The following is a 22657-nucleotide window of genomic DNA, read 5'->3' as shown; positions in this document are numbered from 1 at the left end:
AAAGATGCACAAAAAATTTTATAGCAGCTGATTTCATGCCTATGAATTTCTCCCAAGGAAGTATTCTAAAAGATAAACAAAGTTATGCTATAAACTTATACATTACAGAGTTATTTTAAAAAATGAAGATTTACAAATAACTTTTATTCAACAATAAAAGAATAAATGTATTTTGGAGGGTCCTTTCAGATTTACAGAAGGCATTTAAAAATAATGGCTATGAACATGATGCACAAAGAAATACATTTATCATTGTGGTCTTCAGACCAAATTATATGAAAGCCAAAGCTGCTAAGAGATTATTAAACGAGAGCTAGAAAGTAGACTTCAGGAAAACAAATTTCTACATGCTTGAAAGCAATACTCACAGATTATTGGTAAACAAAAGTATTGATGAATTCATTGATAATTTAGATAGATGATAGACACATAGTCAAGACACGTACAAATATAGACTATGAAAGGTATTATACATGGCAGTGAAAAAGAAAGATACTTACATTTATATGGCACAGTTACAATATATACAACATAAACACATAAACTGAGGGAAATATACCAGAGAATAACTATAGTTGTAATAGGACAGAGGGATTACATTTACACCATAAAACCAATTTCTTACAAAAAGGAAAATTTCCTTTTTTCTATTTAATATCCTCAGTTCAGGCCTTTATATTGCATCATCCCAACATCTGCTGCATTCCATAACATCACACCCAATATTGAAAAACTTTTCTTTGGACAGTAGTTAAAAGGTTAGACATCCAGGATGGCATTGTGACTTAGCTACTTACAACACCACTTGTGCTGCTAGCATCCCATATAGGAGTGCCAGTTAGAATTCTGGCTTCTCCACTTCTGATCCAGTTCCCTGCTAATGCACACAGAAAGCAGAGGAAAATGGCCAAAGTGTTTGGGCCCCTGCCACCATGTGGGAGACAAGGATGGAGTTCCTGGAAGCCCTGGAGGTTGTGGTCATTTTGGGAATGAATCAGTGGATGAAAAACCTCTTTAAAAAAAAAAAGCTAGTTATCTACACTGGGTGATTAGAATCACTGTATTTCTATCATACATAGTGAAAATGAACCCAGAGAAATGCTTATCATCCCCCAGTGTTTCCTCCAAAATCATTAGTAAGCAATGAAAAATTTATCAAAGGTTTCGTAAGGGAGACTTAGCAGACTCTTCAAACTCATTTCAAAAGTCAACTTTCTGTTCACCCTGTTGCTCTTCCCATGACACTGTTTGTGACACTCTTCACTGACTTTACATGTGGCACCAAAGCCACCCTCCATTGCACAGAACAACTCCTCCCTGCCCCCCCATTATGCATATAATTCATTTTGATGAATAGCAGTCTATACTCTTTAAAGGCAGTGTACTGACCAGGAATTCTACAGGGTGTTCCCTTCAGCCAGTGGCTTAAGATGGAGTCGGAAGTTCTGTTGTTTAATTGCTCACTAGGGTGATTACAGGTAATTACAATGTATTTTATATTTGTCTAAGCAAAAACCTTAAGAAAGGATTTTGAAAGTTTTTACCACAAAGATATTAAAAGTGTTTGAAGAGATACATATTTTAACTCTGATTAGACATTACACAATGAATACATATACCAAAACATCAAATCATATCCAATAAATACATATAAGGTTTACATGTCAGTTAAAGCTTTTTATAGAAACATGAGTATGCTTTCCTAGCATACTTTCCTCAGCTAAATGATGACTAATCACATTCACCCACTCACTAATTAGAACATATGTAAATCAACACAGGATTTTCCCAATTCTGATTCACTCCAAGCTCCCCATTCCTGCCCTACCCTGCCAAGAATTCCCACTACGGTGGCCCTGTAACAGTTAAGAATGCAGTGTGGGTGGATTGAAGCTGGGAAAGAGTTGAGAACTTCTGATTTCATTTCAGTCCTAAGAGTCATCAGAAGTTTATTATTCTGACTCCTTACTAGATACCCTGGTTAGCTGCTTCTGTAGGTCCCTAAATGTGGATGATTTTCCACAAATGCTAAATTGAAGAATTCACTGAATTCTCACTTAAATCTTTTCATCAATGCCTCCCTCTGAACTGACATTCCTAATCTAGGAATCTGAACCTTCAGCAGTCTCCTGCAACATGATCTTTCCAATCCTTCCAAAAGTCACTCTTCTCTAGACTAAGCCCACAAATCAAACCGTAATGACAATCAAAGGTTTCCTGAACCTAACAACACTTTGAAACTACATGGCTTAGGAATGTTAGATGGAAAATTGAAGTCACACAAATATAAGACACACTTGGCCCTTGTATCAAAAGAGCGTATCATTTACAAAGCATCTTTTTTCAGATAAGTAGGCTTTATTCTTCCAAGAAAGTTTATTACTCTCTAAAGATGAGCATAAAAAAAGCTGTGATCTAAAGTGCATTACAGATGGGGCCAAAGTCATGGCGCAGGTAGCTAAGCTACTGACTGCAATGCTGGCATCCCACATCAGAACACTGCATTGTGTCCTATTAGCTTTACTTCTGATTCAGCTCCCTACTAATGCACCTGTGAAAAGCAGTGGAAGATGGCCCAAGTACTTAGAACCCTGCCACCCATGTGGGAGACCCAGATGAAGCTCGAGGTTCCTGGGTTTCACCTGGGCCAACTCCAGCCATTGAAGTCATTTGGAAAGTGAGCCAGCAGATGGAAGACTTCTCTCCCCCTCCTCTCTTTCTCACATATAGATATGATATGATATGATATGATATGATATGATATGATATGATATGAATCACTCTGCCTTTCAAGTAAAAATGAGCAAATAAATTTTTAGACACGTTACTGCCAAAAACTCATATAAAATATACTAAGGTAATGAGATTCTAGTTGTTTAACTGAAATCTAACAAGGAAAAGATTCTAATTCATATACACATATGTGACTTAGTCCATTTTCTGCTGCTATAATTGAATACCACAGACCCAGTACATGATAAATCAATAGCAGTACATTTAGCTCATTGTTCTGGAGGCTGACAAGTGCAATATACAGATTCTGACATCTGGCAAGGGCCTTTGTGCTACAACATAGTGTGACAGCAGAGCAAGTAATCACCCAAGACAGAGATACAGGGCAAGAACAGGCCAAAATTATAATAAACTCACCTCTGAGATAACTGATCCATGCTGGAGATAATAAAACTAATCCACTCCTGAGCAACTGGATTCTTCATACCCTAATCACTACCTAACTGTCCACCTCTAAATATTGCAATGGCTGCACTGATCCAAGCCAGGAGCCAGGTGCTTCCTCCTGGTCTCCCATGCAGGTGCAGGGCCCAAGCACTTGGGCCATCCTCCACTGCCCTCCCGGGCCACAGCAGAGAGCTGGACTGGAAGAGGAGCAACCGGGACAGAATCCGGTGCCCCAACTGGGACTAGAACCCTTTAGTTTGTTGATGTGATGCGTCACATTTATTGCTTTATCAATATTGAACCACCCTTACATACCAGGGATAAATCCCACTGAGACCAGGTTAGTGATCTTTCTGATGTGTTATTGAGTTTGATTAACTGGTATTTTGTTGAGGATTTGTGGATTTATGTTCATCAGGGATATTGGTCTGTAATTCTCTTTTCTGTTACATCATTTTCTGGTTTAGGAATTGAGTGATGATTGCCTCATAGAATGAGTTTGGGATGATTCTCTCCCTCTCAATTGTTTTGAGTAGTTTGAGAAGAATTGGAAATGGATCTTCTTTAAAAGTCTAGTAGAATTCAGCAGTGACATCATCTCATCCTGGGCTTTCTGTGTTTCTGTGTTCGAGACCCGGCTGCTCCACTTCTGGTCCAGTTCTCTGCTATGGCCTGGGAAAGTAGTGGAAGATGGCCTAAGTGTTTGGGCCCCTACACCCGCATGGGAAATTTGGAGGAATCTCCTGGCTCCTGGCTTCAGATTGGTACAGCTCCAGCCTTTGTGGCCATCTGGAGAGTGAACCAGCAGATGGAAGACCTCTCTCTCTCTCTCTCTCTCTCTCTCTCTGCCTCTCCTTGTCTCTCTGTAACCGTGACTTTCAAGTAAAATAAATAAATCTTTTAAAAAAGTATTTGTATTAAAGTCCATTTTGTCTAATATTAGGATGGCTACACCTGCTGGTTTTTGATTTCTGTCAGCATGGAATGTCTTTATCTTTCTTCTCATTTTTGGTCTGTGTGTATCTTTGTTCCTGAGGTGTGTTTCTTGTAGGCAGTAAATTGATGGTTCTTGTTTTTTTTTTTTTTTTAATCCATTCAGCTATCTGTATCTTCCAATTGATAATTTAATCCATTTACATTCAGAGTTACTACTGGTAAGTAATGACTTGGCCTTGCCATTTTTCCATAATTATTCCTATTATTTGCTTTGGATTTCCTTTGTACTTTTACTGGGAGATTTTCTTCCTTACTGGGAGATTTTCTTCCTTCACATTATTTCTTAATGATGACTATCTTGCTGTGTGTCTGTGTGTAGCAAATACATAGCATCATTTGCAAGACTGGAGGAGTAGTGACAAATTGTTGCAATTTCTGTTTGTTATAGAAGGTCTTCATTTCACCTTCATTCATAACTGAGAGCTTGGCAGGATACAGTATTCTGAGATGACAGTTTTTTTCTTTTAAGACTTGGACTATGTCTTTTCATTCTTTCGTAGCCTGTAAGGTTTCTGATGAAAAGTGAGCTGTGAGTCTAATTGGAGAGCCTCTGAAAATAATCTGGCATTTCTCCTGTACACATCTTATATCTTTTCTTTATGTTTCACTGTGGAAAGTTTGGCTACAATATGTTATGGTGAAGATCTTTTCTGGTCGTGTCTATTAGGTGTGCTATGTGCCTAGTGTACTTGGATTTCTCTTTGTTTCTCCAAATTAGAAAGTGTTCTGTAATTATTTCACAAAACAGGACTTCTAATCCATAATCTTCCCACACCTTCAGGAACTCCTAAGACCCAGATATAGGGTCATTTAATATAATCTCACAAATCTCCAACACTGCTTTTAATTTTTCTAATTTCTTCATTTTTTTGTTCTGACTGAAAAATTTCAAATATTTGTCTTCTGACTTGGACATTCTTTCCTCTGCTTCACCAAGTATGATATTAATGGTTTCCACTGTATTTTTTACTTGACATCTTGAATTCTTCATCTTTAATATTTCAGTTTGATTTTTCTTCAAAATCTCATTGTCATGGAGAATTTTCATTCCATGTCATGTCTGAATGCCTTTAACTTGTGAATTTGCTTCTCATTGCTTCTGAGAAATCCTCTCATCAATCTTTTGAATTCCTTAAAAAGCATTTCATCAATCTCTTCATCTTCACATTCAAATATTGAAGAATTATCATGTTCCTTTGGGAGAGTCATGTTGTCTTCCCTATTCTTGTTTCTTTAGTTTCTGCATTTATTTTTAGGCATTTGTGGAAATACTTGTTGGTTTTCTCCTCTGATGGCTTTTTTTTTCTTTGAATTATCCCTCTGTGGCTTAGTAGAGTCTTCTCTTTTAGTGAATACCGAGAGGCATGTGCTGAGTGTGACCAGAGAGCTCTGGTCAGTGCTCTAGCTTGTGGCAAGTATCCAGGCTGACACCCAAGTTAGGTGTGGTAGATCTCCTCCTGTCAGCAGAAAGGAGGATATGATCACCTCTGTTGGCACAATCACACCCTCACCTCCTCTCTTCCAAGGTCATCAATGCCTGGAGTTAGTCCACCATGGTGGCAACACTCACCCATGCTGCATGAATCACACCAAGGATCTGTGCAGTCCTCAGTGTGAGCACTGATCCCCCTAAAATGACCCACCCCAGGTAATTAGGGAGCTCTGAGCATGTGGTGCCACACACAGTGATTATCCAGAGATCCAGCTACACCCCGCACCATCATGCAGTCACAGTGTTTCCACAGTCTCAGCTCACAAGGCTTCCCACAGTCCTGGAGTGCAGGGAATCCTCTCAACCTTGCTAGCCTGTCTCATCCACAGAGGCATAGAGATGTTTGCAGAGCCAGCTCCCTGTGGTTGCTCTGTGGGCAGTTTCAGCCCCACAATCTGTGGTATGTTGAGGGGCTGGAAGTGGCTCTCAGTCCTATATGTGTGCCCAGTCCCCTGTCAATCCTCAATCAGGCTGTATAATTTTAACACTGTATACTGTGCAAATTGATTCAATCCGGCAATTAGCATTTCCATTTCCTTACATTTCTTCTTATTTAGAACTGATGAACTCCTCCTCTAGTTCTACATAAAACATATAATGCATTATTATGAACTACAGTCAGTACACTATGCTATGGAAAACCAGAATTTGTTCTTTCTATTTAAATATATTTTGGTAGCTTTATCCAACCTGGCTCTATCCCCTTCCCAATATCCTTCCCTACATCTTGTACTCTTCTATGCTCTGATGAACTGTTTTTTAGCTCCCATACATGATAGAAAAGATGTGGTAGTTATTGGTAGTTGTCTTTCTGTATCTGGCTTATTTTACTTAAGACAAAGTTCTCCAGTTCCATTCATGTTTTTGAAAATGACAGTATTTCATGCTTTTTAGAGGCTGAATAACATTCAAATACATATATACATACACAGACATATGAGATGTAATCAGATACATAAATCACATTTATTTTATTTATCCAAAAATAGACACAGGTTGATTCTGTATTTTGATTATTGTGAATAGTGTCATGACGAAAATGGGAGGTACTGTATCTGTTTCATACATCCACGTCATTTGGATATATGCCCAGAAGTGAGAGTTAAGCCAGGCCATGTGGCAGTTTCTGAGGAAATTCCATCTTTTTTTCTAAAATGGCTGTACTAATTTGCATTCCCACCAACATCATGTAAGAATTTCCCCTTGTTTCCATCCTTGCCAGCGTATATTTTGTCTTTTTGATAACATTCATTCTAACTGGTATGATTGATACCTCATTGTGGTTTTGACCTGCCTTTTTCTGATGGCTAGTGACACTGAGCCTTTTTCCATGTATTTGTTAGCCCCTCAGGTTTTTATTCTGAAATTACTTTCCTGAGACAATATTGAACATGTTGCACAGATAAACGGCCTTTGTTAGAATCTATGAACCTCAAGGCTTTGCATGAAGTTTATATTAATATAATTATTTAGTTTTTGACATTTTCATTTTATTCTCTCTTTACATTAAAGTATTTTATAAGGAAAACGATGGAGGAAATGAAGGAAAATAGGGAGAGTGCAGTCAGGAAGGGAGAAAAGATTAGGTAAGAATAAGGGGGAAAAGAGAAGGAATACGAAGCAGAGGAAGGGGTACAGTAAAAGAGGAAGTTAATTGAGGGTTATATTTATTTGCATTCTGGTTTAATTAAGAATAGTAATATACTGAACAAAGATGAGTCTTTTCCTACATCTGCATGTTGGTCACATCAGACAAATAATTTAAATAACTACAAATTCAAGAAATAGAATTTACTGCCTTTGGCTTTATGTAGGAGACAAACTCATCACATACTGTTTTATCTTCTTTTCCCCAAATAATTTAGGTATAACTCATAAACTCATGGGAGCAAAATTCAACATTAATTTTTCCCTTCTATTTCTCTATCTAATCATTGCTATGTTCCCCCTTGCCTGTGTGGAAAGACTGACATCAGCCCTGGTCACTGTTAAATACAGCAAGGAGATAATTGAATATGTCAATTGCAGATTTCTTGAGATTTACCTAACCTTCAAAATTGCTAAAATTCTTAATGAAACCTGTCTTCCAGCTCAAATGTCTGCTTGAATCACCTCATATAACTGGATGAGAAACAATCTCCTTTGGTAGTAGAGCCAGATGTTTAACTTTAGTTTTCATCAAGTTACTAGGCAGAAATAAATGTTTTTAAAATGGCTTAGCTGGGGAGAGTAAGGAAACTAAGTTCTGTGTGTGTGTGTATGTGCTTTTATACACACACACACACACACACACAGACACACACACACATATATATAATTTATTTGAAAGAGTTACAGAGAGGGAGAGAGAGATCTTCCATATGCTGGCTCACTTCCCACTGACCGCAAGGGCAATAGGGCCAGGCCGAAGCCAGGACCCAGGAACTTCATCCACGTCTCCCACATGGGTGCAGGGACTGAAGGACTGCTTTCCCAGGCACATTAGCAGGGAGCTGGATTAGAAGTGGAACAGTCGAGACATGAACCATCTCCCATATGGAAAGCCAGCCTGACAGCTTTTGCTATGCCACAAGGTTGATCCCTGTAGATTCTTTATGCCTACCTACATATATTGGCATGTTGTAAGTGAATAAACATTGTTTTGGTTCTTTCCACTATATATTTATTTTAATTCATTTTCTGGCCTAATTTTACTTTATTCCTTGCTAGTACCTCCAGGACAACATTGAATATAAATGATGAGAATGGACCTGTTTGTCTTGTTTCCAGTCTCAGGAAGAAATCATTCAGTCCTTCAGAATTAAATATGATATTAGCTGTAGAGTTTGTAGAAATTAATTGGTAGAGAAAGTTTATTTCTATATCTAGTTTACTGAGAATATTTTTAACTGAATGTTGTAAAATATTTTTCTCCATTTAGTGAGATGAGCATAATTTTCCTCTATTTTAGGTATTAGTAGTTCTGGCCTCATAAAATGAGTTTGGATGTGTACCTAATTCCTCCATGTCTTCAATATTTGAGCAGCATTGGCATTATTTATTCCTTAATATTTGAGATAATTTATGAGTGAGGGCATCCAGACCTGGAGTTTTATTTATAGAAAAATTTTTAGCTATAAATACATATAGGAATATTTAATTTTGAAATTTTTTGAGTCAAATTTAGAAATTAGTATGTTTCACATAATTTGTCTATCTTACCAGAAAAGTTAAATTAATTAAATTTAATCATAAATATTCCCTTAATATGCTTTTAATGTTGGTAGAGTCCAAAAGACATACCTTCTTAATTCCTGATATTGGTAACAATATCTTTCCTCTTTTTTATTGATTATTCTGAGTTTGTAAGTTTACTGATTTTTTAAAAAATTTTTTGTTTGTTTATTTTCTGTTTTATTGTTTTCTTTCTCTTTATTATTTCTTTCACTAACTTTGGGTTGTTTTAGTTTTTTTTAATCTTTTTATTTCTAGCTTCTCAATTTTAAATCATTGATTCTTTACCACTTTCCCTAAAGTGAGAATTTAGAAGTACAAAATTTCTCTCTAAGCACTGATTTACCTGAATCTCACATGTTTTGATATGTTGTACTTTCCTTAATAGCCAGTTCAAACATTTTCTAATTTATTTCATAATGTCTTCATTGAACCATATCTATTTGGAACACATTCTTCCAGATAATTGATACTTCCTTGATCTCTTTTGGTTAATGATTTCTGATTTACTTCCATTGTGATCAAAAACATACTCCAGGGGCCAGAACTGTGGCGCAGTAGGTTAATGCTCTGCCTGTGGTGCCAGCATCCCAAAAGGGCACCGGTCATAGTCCCGGCGGCTCCACTTCTGATCCAGCTCTCTGCTATGACCTAGGAAAGCAGTAGAAGACGACCCAAGTACTTGGGCCCCTGCACCCATGTGGGAAACCCAGAAGATGCTCCTGGCTCCTGGCTACGGATTGGCACAGTTCTGGCCGTTGTGGCCATGTGTAAAGTGAACCAGTGGACGGAAGACCTTTCTCTGTCTCTCCCTCTCACTGCAACTCTACCTCTCAAATAAATAAGTAGAATCTAAAAAAAAAAAAAAAAAAAAAAAAAAAAAAAAAAAAAAACCACTCCATTTGATTTCAATCCTTTAAAATTTATTGAGATTTGTTCTATGATCCAGGACATGATCTATCTTTACAAGTATCCTATGTACCTTTAAGAATAAAGTATATTTGTTGGGTAAAACACGCTCTGAATATCAGTTAGGCTGTTATAGACTGAATGTATGCCTCCTCACCCAAATTCATACATTGAGACCTAATCACTAATATTACGATATTAGTAAGTGGAGGATTTTAGGGGTAATTATATCATGAGGGTATAGCCACAGAAAAATGTCTTCTCTCTTCCATCATGTAGAGATACATTTAGAAGGTACAATCCACAAACTAGAGAGTAGGCTTTTACCATATACTGAATCTACTGACACCTGATCTTACACTCCAAATTCCAGAATGATGAGAAATGAATTTCTGTTTTTCACAAGCAACCTGGCCTCTGGGATTTTGTTACAGCAGACCGAACAGACTGACACAGGTCAAGTTTGTTGACGGAACTGCTTGAGTTTTCTAAATTCTTATTAATTTTCTTTCTACACTCTTGTCAAAATTAAGAAGGATTATTAAAATCGGCAACTATAACTGTGGGTTTTTTATTTCTACTTTCATCTTTAGCTTTGAATATTGCATAGACTGTTATGGATTGTTTGTCTTGGATCTACTCCTTTATAATTATGAAATGTCCTTTATTCCTTGATAAGTTCTGAGTTCCACTTGGAAAATATTGATGCAGCCACATCAGCATTTTTAGGATTAGTATTTACATAAAATGGCTTTTATAATCCTTTTACATTGAACCTATCTATGTCTATTTTTAATGCGTTCCTTATAGAGAAAGTACATTTTGAGGTTCAGCTCCATGACGCAAAATACTCAGAAGTCATCACTCCTATATTTATAATAAGAAAACACTGAACTGAGAGTCAACAACTTTTCCTGGCCTCCAAAGAGGATGCACAGCAACTACCACTCCATGATGTGAAAAAATAGGTGAATTTAGATCATAGATAAAAAGTGCTTACCAGAGTCAGAATCTCAGGAATCAAAAGCTGATAGAAGCATCTACCCAGTAATTATAAAAAAAAATACTGGAAGCTAAAAATGACCATTTCATTCACATACATACAGTAAATTTTAAAGTAATCACAGATCTTTAAAACTGTAGTAATATAACATTTTAACCATTGGTTTCCCAAAAGTATAAAATAAAGTTTTACAAAATTATATTTGCTGCAACACTGACACAAATAAACATTCCTTTCTCTCTCTTTCTTTCTTTCTTTTTTTTAATCTTAGCGCCTACATATAAGAAGAACATGCAGTATTTATCTTTCTGGGTCTGGCTTATTTCACTCAACATGGTATACTCCAGTCGCCGTTCAATTACTGCTTATAGTCATTGTCTATATTTCTACTAAACTATGTCTTTTTGCTTTTTATTTGCTAAACTTCTTATTCAGTCTTTTTACTGTAATGTAAATCTAAAATATGTTATCACAAAAGCTAAGAAAAAAGTAAGAAGGGGAAAAGGAAGGAAGGTGGGAAGGACAGAGGGGGATGGAAGGACGAAGGGAGAGAGGGTGGGAGAGAATATCATTATGTTCTTAGAATTGTATCTACAGGTGCCGGCGCTGTGGTGCACCAGCATCCCATATGGCCCTGGTTTGAGACCCAGCTGCTCCATTTCCAATCCAGCTCTCTGCTTTGGACCGGGAAGGCAGTGGAAGATGGCCCAAGTCCTTGGGCCCCTGCACCCGCATGGGAGACCCGAAGGAGGCTCCTGGCTCCTGGATCCTGGCTCCTGATCAGCGCAGCTCTAGCCGTTGTGGTCAATTGCGGAGTGGACCATTGGATAGAAGAACTCTCAATCTCTCTCTCTCTCTCTCTCTCTCTCTGCCTCTCCTCTCTCTGTGTAACTCTGACTTTCGAATAAATAAATAAATCTTTAAAAAAAAGAATTGTATCTACAAAAAACAGTGACAATACAAACAAAATAAAATTAAAATTAATTTTTTTTTTAAAAAGAAATACTGGAGGCTGAATGTAGATTAACACGGCAAAGAGAAACTCTTTAGGCTATGGTATCAGAGGGGCCAGTCTCCACACTTTTGTGCTTTTATGTTCAGGAATACTACTAGGTCCTCATAGTGAAAACTGGATAAAGATCTCCTTTTGTTTCTGGTAGAAGAAATAAAGAGTAATTTTTGTGAAATAGGTCCAGAGCATTCTTCATAAGCAAGGCCTACTCTTAGAGAAAAAACTTTACAAGAGCTTTATTCTACTTAGAATTTCTTCCCCTTTATCTCTCTCCAGCCTTCCTATATCACTTAAGGAGTAAGGAGGAAAGACTAAGAAATACATACTAAGGTCACAGCTCAGAGATAGGAGCTCACTATAAGACTGAAAGAATATTCCCTGCCCCACACCATCATATCAGTACAGTAACATTGGATTAAATGTAAAACCACTGCTGGATGCAGACTCTCTCTTAGGAAGACAATTTAGGTAAGCCCAAATATTACCTATACTCAATAAGAAAAAGAAAAGAAAATCAATAAAAGAGGAGAGGTTACCACTGATACTACAAAAATACAAAGAAATAGAAACTACTATGAATAGTTATATGCCAAAAAACATTGTATAATGTAGAAAAAAAGTAAGTAAGATCCTAGACACGTATAATCTACTAATACTGAATCATAAATAAATAGACTATCTGGATAGACCAATAGTAGATAAGGAGACTGAAATAGTAATAAAAGTGTCCCAGGAAAGATTATCCTAGAACATATGGATTTATTGTGGAATTCTGCCTATAATCTGCCGTTAATATTTCAAGTAGAACCAGTAACAATTCTTCTCAAACCCTTTCAAAAAATCAAATAGGAATGAATGCTCTAAATTAATTTTATGAGACCAGTATTAGTTGGATTCCCAAACTAAACAAGTACACTGTAACATAAATATTAAAGGCAAATAGCCTTGATGAACATAGATGCAGAAGTCCTCAACAAAATACTAGCACACTGAGTAGACAGCACAATAAAAGAATCAGTCCCCATGATCAAGTGGGATATGTCCCTAGTATGCAAAGATAGCTTAACATATGCAAATAAAAATCATGATACACTATATAAACAGGATAAAGAGCCAAAAAATATGATTACCTCAAAAGATGCAGAAAGGCATTAAACAAAATTCAATTTTATTTCATAATAAAGATCAAATTAAGTACAAAAAACCATTTTTCTGAACACAATCAAAATCGTGTATACCAAACCCATAACTAACCTAACAATGGTAGAAAGTTGAAATCTTTTCTTGTAAGATCATGAACAAGTTAAGGATGCCCACTCTGTTCTCTTCTACCCAATAAAATACTGTAAGTCCTAGCCAGAGTAATTAAGAAAAGAATAAATAAAAGGCATTCAAAGTGTAAAGGGAGAAAAAATTGTCTCTGTTTGCAGATGACATGATCTTACAAACAAGAAACCCTAAAGAATGCAATGAAAAAAACTGCTAGAATTAATAATTTCAATAATGTTAGAGTACAGAATTTAACATACAAAAATCAGTAGCATTTTCAACACTAACAGCAAACTATCCAAAAAAAGAAAGAAAATGTTCCACTTACAAGAGTTACAAAAATATTTAGGAATAAATTCCTCAGAAGTGAAATATATATATGTATATATACATATATATAAAATACTGATTAAAAAGATTGAGAAGACACAACTAAACAAAAAGATAAGGGTCAGGCATTGTGGTGTACCAGGTTAAGCCACTGCTGCAGTGCTGGCATCCTTTATGGATGCTGGGTTCCTGTCCTGGCTTCTCCACTTCCGATCAAGCTCCCTGCTAATGGCCTGAAAAAAGCAGAGGAAGATGGCCCAAGTGTTTGAGCACCTGCACCCATGTGGGAGACCCAGATGAACTTCCTGAATCCTAGTTTCTTCCTGGCCCAGCCAGGTTGTTAAGCCATTTGGGGAGTGAACCAGTAGATGGAATCTCTCCCCCCCCACCTTTCTCCCTTTCTCCCTCTCTCCCTCTCTCCCTCTCTCCCTCTCGTTCTCTTGTAAATCTGCCTTCCAAAGAAATAAATAAATGTTTAGAAAACATACAACAACATAGATATCCTATGTTCATAGTGTGGAAGAATTAACATTGCTAAAATGTCCTTATCACTCAAAGTGATCTACATATTTAATGCAACTTCTATCAAAATTCCAATGACATTTTTTACAGAAACAGAAAAAAAAAACAGTTCTGGAATTCTTATGGAATCCCAAAACATCCTAGATAGCCAAAACAAAACTAAACAGAAGGAAAATAAAAAGAGGTACTATACTACCTAATTTCCAAATCTAAAACAAAGTTATAATAGTCAAAACAGAGTGGTATTGGAATAAAAAAAAGAGTGTAAAATGACAATGATGTATCCATGTAGGTTCATCATTGCAATAAACTAACCACTTTGGTGGGGCAGATTGATAATACATGAGTTTATATGCATGCAGAGGCAGCAGATATACAGAAAATATCTGTACCTTCCTCTCAATTTTGCTGTGAACATAAACTTGATCTAAAAAATAAAGTCTTTATAAAAATAAATATTACAAAGGAGACATTATCAACATCATTTTATAGATGTGGAGAATAGAGTTAAAGCAGTCAAACACCTTGGTCAAGATCATAAAACTAAAATGTGACAAATTTGAGGATTATAACCCAGATACAGAAAGATAAATATCACATGTCCTCCCTTATATGTGGGAGCTAAAATCTTTTTTAAAAAAACCCAGAAGCTGGCACTGTGGTGTAGTGGATAAAGCCACCACCTGCAGTGCCAGCATCCCATATGGGCGCCAGTTCGAGTCCCAGCTGCTCCACTTCCGATCCAGCTCTCTGCTGTGGCTTGGGAAAGCAGTAGAAGATGGCCCAAGTCTTTGGGCCCCTGCACCCAAGTGGGAGACCCAGAGGAGGCTCCTGGCTCCTGGCTTCAGATTAGTGTAGCTCTGGCCATTGCGGCCAATTGGGGAGTGAACCAGTGGATAGAAGACCTCTCTCTGCCTCTCCTTCTCTCTCCGTGTAAGTCTGACTTTCAAATAAATAAATAAATCTTTTTAAAAAAATTCAAAAACAAAAAAAGGAAGAAATGCTGTGTGTATCAGTTTTCCTACAAAGATAATGCTTTGTCAAATTTTAAGTCCAAAAACAAAACAAGGAAAGAACTCCCTGTGTGTAACAGCTTTTGTACAAATATAGACTTCGGGTTTTCTTTTTTTTGAACCCAGAAGCCTTTTATTTAAGGTATACAAACTTCCTGCATTTCATAAATACAACTTTAGGAACATAATGATTCTTCCCACCCTACCCTCTCTCCCACCTGTACTCCCACCCTTCTTCCTCCTCCCTCTCCTATTCCCATTTTTTTTTAAAGATTTATTTATTATTTATTTGAAAGTCAGAGTTACACACAGAGGGAAGGAGAGAGATAGATATATATACAGAGAGGTCTTCCATCTGCTGGTTCTCTCCCGAATTGACCGCAACAGCCAGAGCTGCGCAGATCCGAAGTCAGGAGCCAGGAGCCTCCTCCGGGTCTCCCACATGGGTGCAGGGGCCCAAGGACTTGGCCCATCCTCCACTGCTTTCCCAAGCCATATCAGAGAGCTGGATCAGAAGTGGAATAGCCAGGTCTGGAACTGGCACCCATATGGGATGCCGGCACTGCAGGCAGTATCTTTACCTGCTACGCCACAGTTCCACCCCCCCCCCACCATTCTTAAAATAAAGACTTTTGTCAACCTTTAAGTCTCTGTCAAATCACTTATTAAGAATGCTACACTACTAGCGTTTTAATGATCTGTGACTATCTTAAACGTACTGTGTGTGAATGAAATATACATCTTTTCACTTGAAAAAAATAAAGCCCACATTTGTCTCATTCCAACAGCCTTATCTCTTACACACTTCATTGTTTTATGTGGTATTGTTATCCATACCCTCTTCTGACTTCTTCATATGAAAATGAAGATCACATGCCCCAATATTCTTAGTAATAAATAAATTTTATGATTATATAACTCCCTGAAATAGAAGGCATTTTCAAGTAGTAAGGAAGAGAGGATGAGAGACAGAGAGAGAGAGAACAAAAGAGAAACAGGAAAATTAACCACTGTTAAATAAAAGTAATAATAATTTGGACTGGAAGAATATATTCTCTCAATCATAAGCTGCTTAAATGGCACTTATAAAAGCAATAATAGGTGTCAGTGGTTAAGTTGGTGTTGTGGCACAATGTGTTAAGATGCTGCCTAGATGCCAGCTTTCCACATGAGCCCTGGTTCAAGTCACAGGTGCTCCAGTTCCAATCCAGCTATCTGGTAATGTGCCTGGGAAAGATGGCATCAGTTCTTGGGCTCCTGCCACACACAAAGGAGACCTGGATGGAGTTCTTTGTTCCTGGCTTTGGCCTAGCCCAGCTCTGGCTGTTGCAACCACTTAGGAAATGAATCAGCAAATGGAAGATCCCTGTCTCTCTCTTTCTCACTCTCTGTCTCTCCCCCTCTGTATCTCTGTCTCTGTAACTCTACCATTCAAATAAATGAAATCTTTAAAACAACCGACCAAAAAAGAATTATGAAGGCCTAAAAAGACTATTTAAACATCTGAAATAAAGCTCCATTTATCTTTCTCAAGAAAAGCTCCATCTCAAGACTACATTTCAGTCGAAAATTTATGGAGACTTTGGGCATTGAAAGAGAATGCATATCAGCAACTCTAGGCCTAATGTTTTGAATGAAGCGTCTGCCACGTGAACCTGTTTAGTCATAGGGGGTCAGCTGATGCTGAGGCAATCAATGCAATTGTCATAATCAATGGATGACTAGAGTCTGACGACAGTAACATGACAGCCCAGGAGCACAAAAATCCATTCACTACGGAAGTGAGAATCTATGTGTACACACAAAATATGCTGTTCTTTAGATTATTCCACTCTTCTCCCAACTCTATAAACATAATCACCTGCAACTGCAGACTCCAGATTTTCTGTCCCTGATGATAATGTTGGAAGCAGAAATGACACAAGCAGATTTTCAGACGATTCTTTAGCATGACGATGTAGAGCCAAGGATAGCACTAGGGGAGGGGTTGAAGGCTCCAAATAATGAGCACCAAAGCATACTGACTACTGAGCTGGGTTTTTAAAATGCTATTTTTTTAAATTGGATCTTCCTAAAAGTGATGTTTTAAAAATCCTCATTATTAATACACTATTGACTTAAAATCATGTAACAGCCTTAGTTAAAGCTGGAAGGGAAAGCACTAGTTTGCAGTGCATTCTGTAACATGAGCTTCCACAAGAAAACTGGTTTTCCCCTCCAATATTTCAGATTCATTTGAGAGAGGAAAGATGATGATACAAATGAACAAAGATCAGAGACAAAATTTAAAAGACAGGTAAACACTTTCCCCTTTCAGTCATCTTCACAACTTAATTCACTAAAATATCATGGTAAAATAATTATTACTGAAATTACTTCTATACTTTAATTAGAATACTCTTTTAAATACAAACATAGTGCTTTTCTTCTAACTGTAATAATAAAGAAACCAGTTTATTGATTTCTGAAAGTTGCACAGATGTAACCAGGGGCACAAATTATCAATCTTCTATAAATACACATAACCAAAACCATGTAACTTGCCCTTGTGACTGTTCTTAATGAGTTCCTATTACTTTATGTTTACATTTTATTTTTAAAATATGTTTTGTGTTACAAAGGAAAAACAGCAAGGAGTACCTCAACCCACTGAGCTATTCACCCGGTATCAGATTTTAATATTGGTGTCTGTATTTCTCAGATTTAGATATATGCCATGTTTCTTTTTCACATTCTTAGATATCATCATTAAGAAAAATAAATGCTTTATAGGTACAGGAACAGCAAGCAAATTTTATTATTAAACTGACCAATATACTAAGAAAGATGGATAAGAAAAAAGTTCACTGTTTTCATTACACACAAGGAGATAAGTAAATGCATTTGATATTTCCGGTATAATAAATAAGAAATTTTCTTAAAGAGACTATGACATTTTTAGCTCCTAGAAATGACATCTGGGAGCCTTTCCTATCTGAGCAGCTGACTCACTGTGTCCCTTCAGGGCAGTCATCCCAGTTCTTCATTGTTCACATTTAAATGAAAGCCCACTTAATAGTGGTCCAGTGTAATGTGTGAAACTATTAACCATTCCCTTTGTTAAATGGAAACTGGATGGCTTGTGCAACATGATTGAAAACTGCCAGTGAAACTGTCTGTGAACCTTATTTTGAAACTTGAAATAAGAAAACATGGCAGGGAAAATGGTATTTTAAACTAAAATAGTAAGACAATAAAATCCCATTTTCAGTCAGCTTCCTTTGGGGTCCAGTGAAATTTCTACCACTGTACATCTATTGAGGCAATTCTTTCTTAGGATGAGAGACAAGAATGTTTGTCATTAACACCTGCAGCTGCCTTACAATCTAATAGCTGTCTCCAGACCTACCCATGGAGTCCCCTCAGGCAGGATGCTCAGGATGGAGAGAGGTTATCAATACTTGGTGTCCTGAATAGTGGATACCCTAACCTTTCTAATGCTCAGAAAACTGCTCAAAGGGGCTCTACCAACCACAAAGTCAGAGGAAAAACAAATGGAAAGCTTGTAAGAAAAATTAGAGAAAAGAATATAATTTCCAAATCCTCTAGCAACCTCAGAATCATTTCACCCTGCCTCATATTTTTTGGCTCAGAATGTCGACCCCTTAATGTATTAATGGTAAAACTGACCTATGCAAATACCCTGATTCCCATTCAAACCTGTTCCCAACTAGAAAACACAAGCCTCCTTTTCTTGGAAGCAAAGATAGCTCAACACAAATTTAAAAATGTGTTGTTTAAGAAATAGCCATTTGAAATAACTCTAAAATTCCATGTGAGCCCCACAACCTTTCATTTAGCCCTGCAGGTCTGTCTAAACTAGTCTATTAAGTGTATAATATGAAAATAATTCACTTACAAGGAAACAAAGACTTGCTGCTATAATGGATTACCAACATGGACATTCTGGACACATAAACATTTGCAATCAAGGAGTTTCACTTGCAATTTAAAACAGATATTAGATCAAATAACTTTAGCAATATTAGCCAAGATTGTTTCCATTTATCTTAATCACCTAAGATCATATAGCAACCAAAAAGTAATTACACTTATTAAAGGGTTGTCAAAAGAAAAAAAATCAATGTTTCATTGACCCAGAAATATCAACATAAATAATTTTAAAGAATATTAAAAATACTAAGTTTTAGATAAAGAAATCATACCACTGAAAGAGTCAAAATCAGCTTTAACTACTAGGAGTTAGTATTAGGAAATTTTTCATAAGAAAAATGATATCTCAACTGGTAATTTCCAATTGCAAATAAAATACTACAGCTGGAAAAATATACATATTGGAATTCATGAAATTCCCATGAAAATAAGAGAGGAAGTCTTCTCCTTGCTTAAAGTCAATGTGGAAAAGACATTAGGTACTGTCATAATCTAAGCTGAAGCCTGATATCTTTACCCTATTATTAATGTGGAAATAGTGACTTAGCAGGTAAAAACAATTGCATAAGAGTAGTCTTCAGCTTGTAAAATACTAGAGGCTAAGCATCCAAAAGAAGCATTAAAAAACAGTATTTAGTGTTACTAAATAGATGACATTTATATAATAGGCCTTTACAAATATGAAGGAAAAAGTCATGGATTAAAATAATTATCAAAGGGAGAGAGACCAAGATGGCAGATTAGGGAGGGAGTTTAATGTTCTAATCTAAGGGAAGATAGTTAAGAAAAAAAGTGGAGAGAGCAATCTCAGGAAAGAGGGAGAAAACAGAAGAGGAAACTCCACGCAAATTAGAGGGACACTGTGGATCTACAGGAAAGTGGAAGGTGTGGACATGCACAAGTCAGGACCCGAGCAGCCAGCACCCAAGAGCCTCAGCACCAGCTTTGGAGAGTGAGGTAAGACCAGACTGCAGCAACCCAAGCCACTGGTGATAAAGCTATGGGAAGAGCGTGGTATTTGGCTTGGAGTCCTGTGGTGCAACAGAATAGCTGCCATCCTAGAGGGGGAAAAAAAAGGAGACACATTTCTCTCTCCCTGACCACCTGGTATTAGAGTCCTATAACTAGCCAAGAGAGAGGGCGGGTACCATTTTGGACTTATGTAACAGCTGTGCCAGCTCATGTCTGCATGTCCAGCAACAACCCAAGAGGACACACCTAAATCTGACTGGGAGAATTGACAGAGGGCTAGGTGTTGGTGACTGTGGGAGCCTTGTGTGCTGCTACTACGAAAACATTGTGGCTGTGTGAGAGATTGGAAGGTGTGGCTAGGTCTTTTGGTAGTCAAAATGGGCAGCTCTACAAGCCAGGGGCTCCCTGATTCCCTGGTTATTGTCATTGCTGCGGATTCCATGTTCACACTAAGGACTGCAAGGATCCTTTGTGTGGTTCTTGTAGTAGCATGAATATTATAGCCACTGGGACTAGAGAACAACAGGCATTGGTCTCCCTAGAGGAGAGTAAGTAAGTGTGAGGCTATGCCAACAGAGAAGATTACCCTTCCTTCTGATTAAAAAAAAAAAGGCTGGGGGTGGAGGGGTGAGGGGGAATTTACCACACCCAATTTGGGTGTTACCATGGACACTTTCCTCACCCTGGAGTACTGAACAGAGCTCCCTGGCCACACCCAGCAAATGCCTTAGGATATTCACTGAAAGAGTAGACCCTCCACTAATCCACAGAGGCCTGGTTGAAAGATAAAATCATCATAGGGAAAAACAACATCAACAAGTATCTCCACAAATGCCTAAAAATAAATGGGCAATTCAAGAAACAAGTATAAGGAAGACAACATGACACCTCCAAAGAAATACAACACATCAATACTAGAATGTGAAAATGAATAGATTGAAGAAATGCCAATAATGGAATTAAAAAAATTGATTGTAGGGTTATTTAGAAGTAATTAGAAGCAAATCCATGAATTAAAGAAATCTAAACTGTTGAAATCTTTACTTAATGTATGCTGAACTGATCTTCTTATATAAAGAGAATCGAAAATGAATCTTGAAGTGAATGGAAGGGGAGAGGGAGTGGGAAAGGGGAGGGTTGCGGGTGGGAGGGACGGTATGGGGGGGAAGCCATTGTAATCCATAAGCTGTACTTTGGAAATTTATATTCATTAAATAAAAGTTAAAAAAAAAGACAAAAAAAAAAGAAATCCATACATGACATGAATGAACATTTTTCCTATGAAATTGAGATTTTTAAAGAAAAACTAAAACCAAATATTGGAAATGAAGAATTCAATAGAACAAATAAAAAATGCAGTGGAAAGCTTTAACAACAGACTCGATGTGGTAGAAGAGAGAATATCCGAGTTAGAAGAAAAATTTCTGGAAATTTTACAGTCAGACAAAAAATAGAAGAAATTAGAATACTAAAAAAATAGTGTTGGAGATTTATGGGATACTAGCAAATGACCCAATGTGTGGGTTCTAGGAGTTCCTGAAGGCATGGAAAGAGAGAATAGATGAGAAGGCCTTTATAATGAAATAACTGCCGAAAACTCCACTAATTTGGAGAACAAAAGGGAATTCCAAGTACAAGAAGCACATAAAACTCCTAACAAAGATCCTCACAACAATACATTGTAGTGGCTGGCGCCGCGGCTCAATAGGCTAATCCTCCACCTAGTGGCGCCGGCACACCGGGTTCTAGTCCCGGTCGGGGTGCTGGATTCTGTCCCCGTTGCCCCTCTTCCAGGCCAGCTCTCTGCTATGGCCCAGGAGTGCAGTGGAGGATGGCCCAAGTGCTTGGGCCCTGCACCCCATGGGAGACCAGGAGAAGCACCTGGCTCCTGCCTTCAGATCAGCACGGTGCGCAGGTCATGGTGGCCATTGGAGGGTGAACCAACGGCAAAAAGGAAGACCTTTCTCTCTGTCTCTCTCTCTCACTATTCACTCTGCCTGTCAAAAAAAAATACATTGTAGTAAAAACTCCCCATAATAGAACAAAAAGAAAAGATTCTAAAATGTGTACAAGATAAATGCCAGGTTACTTTTAGAGGATCTCCAGTTAGACTCAATCTGACTTCTCATCAGAAACCCTACAGGCTGGGTGAGAATGGCGAGATATATTTCAAGTCTGAAGAGAAAAAAACTGTCAACCCAGAATACTGTACCCTTCAAAGCTCTCATTTATTAATGAATGTGAAATAAAGACCTTCCATAACAAACAGAAAATGAAAGAAATTTGTCACCACTTGTCCAGCCTTACAAAAGATGCTTCAGGATGAGCTACACACAGAAACACAGAAACATGGTCATCACTATGAAAGAAGGTGAGGGCAGGAAATCTCCCAGTGAAAGTACAAAGGAAATTCAAACTAAACAATAGGAATATTTATGGAAAAATGGCAGGGCCAAGTCATTACTTTTTAATAATCACCATGAAAGTAAATGGCCTTAACTCTCTAGTTAAAAGATACAGACTGGCTGAATAGATTGAAAAACAAGACTCATTTATTTGCTGCTTACAAAAACATGTATCTTCAATAAAGATACATGCAGACTGAAAGTTAATGGATGTAAAAAGATATTCCATGCTAACAGAAAGCAAAAAAGAGCTGGTGCAGCCATCCTAAAATCAGACAAAACAGACTTTAACACAAAAACTGTGAAGAGACAAAGAAGAACACTATGCAATGATTAAGGGATCAACTCAACAGGAAGAAGTGACTATAATAAAGGTTTATGCACTTAATTACAGGGCAATTGGCTATT

The sequence above is a fragment of the Oryctolagus cuniculus genome, chromosome 5 (assembly GCF_051225735.1).
Source record: "Oryctolagus cuniculus isolate XC-2025 breed Fujian yellow rabbit chromosome 5, ASM5122573v1, whole genome shotgun sequence".
NCBI classification, from domain to species: domain Eukaryota; kingdom Metazoa; phylum Chordata; class Mammalia; order Lagomorpha; family Leporidae; genus Oryctolagus; species Oryctolagus cuniculus.
This window is presented reverse-complemented; position numbering follows the sequence as displayed.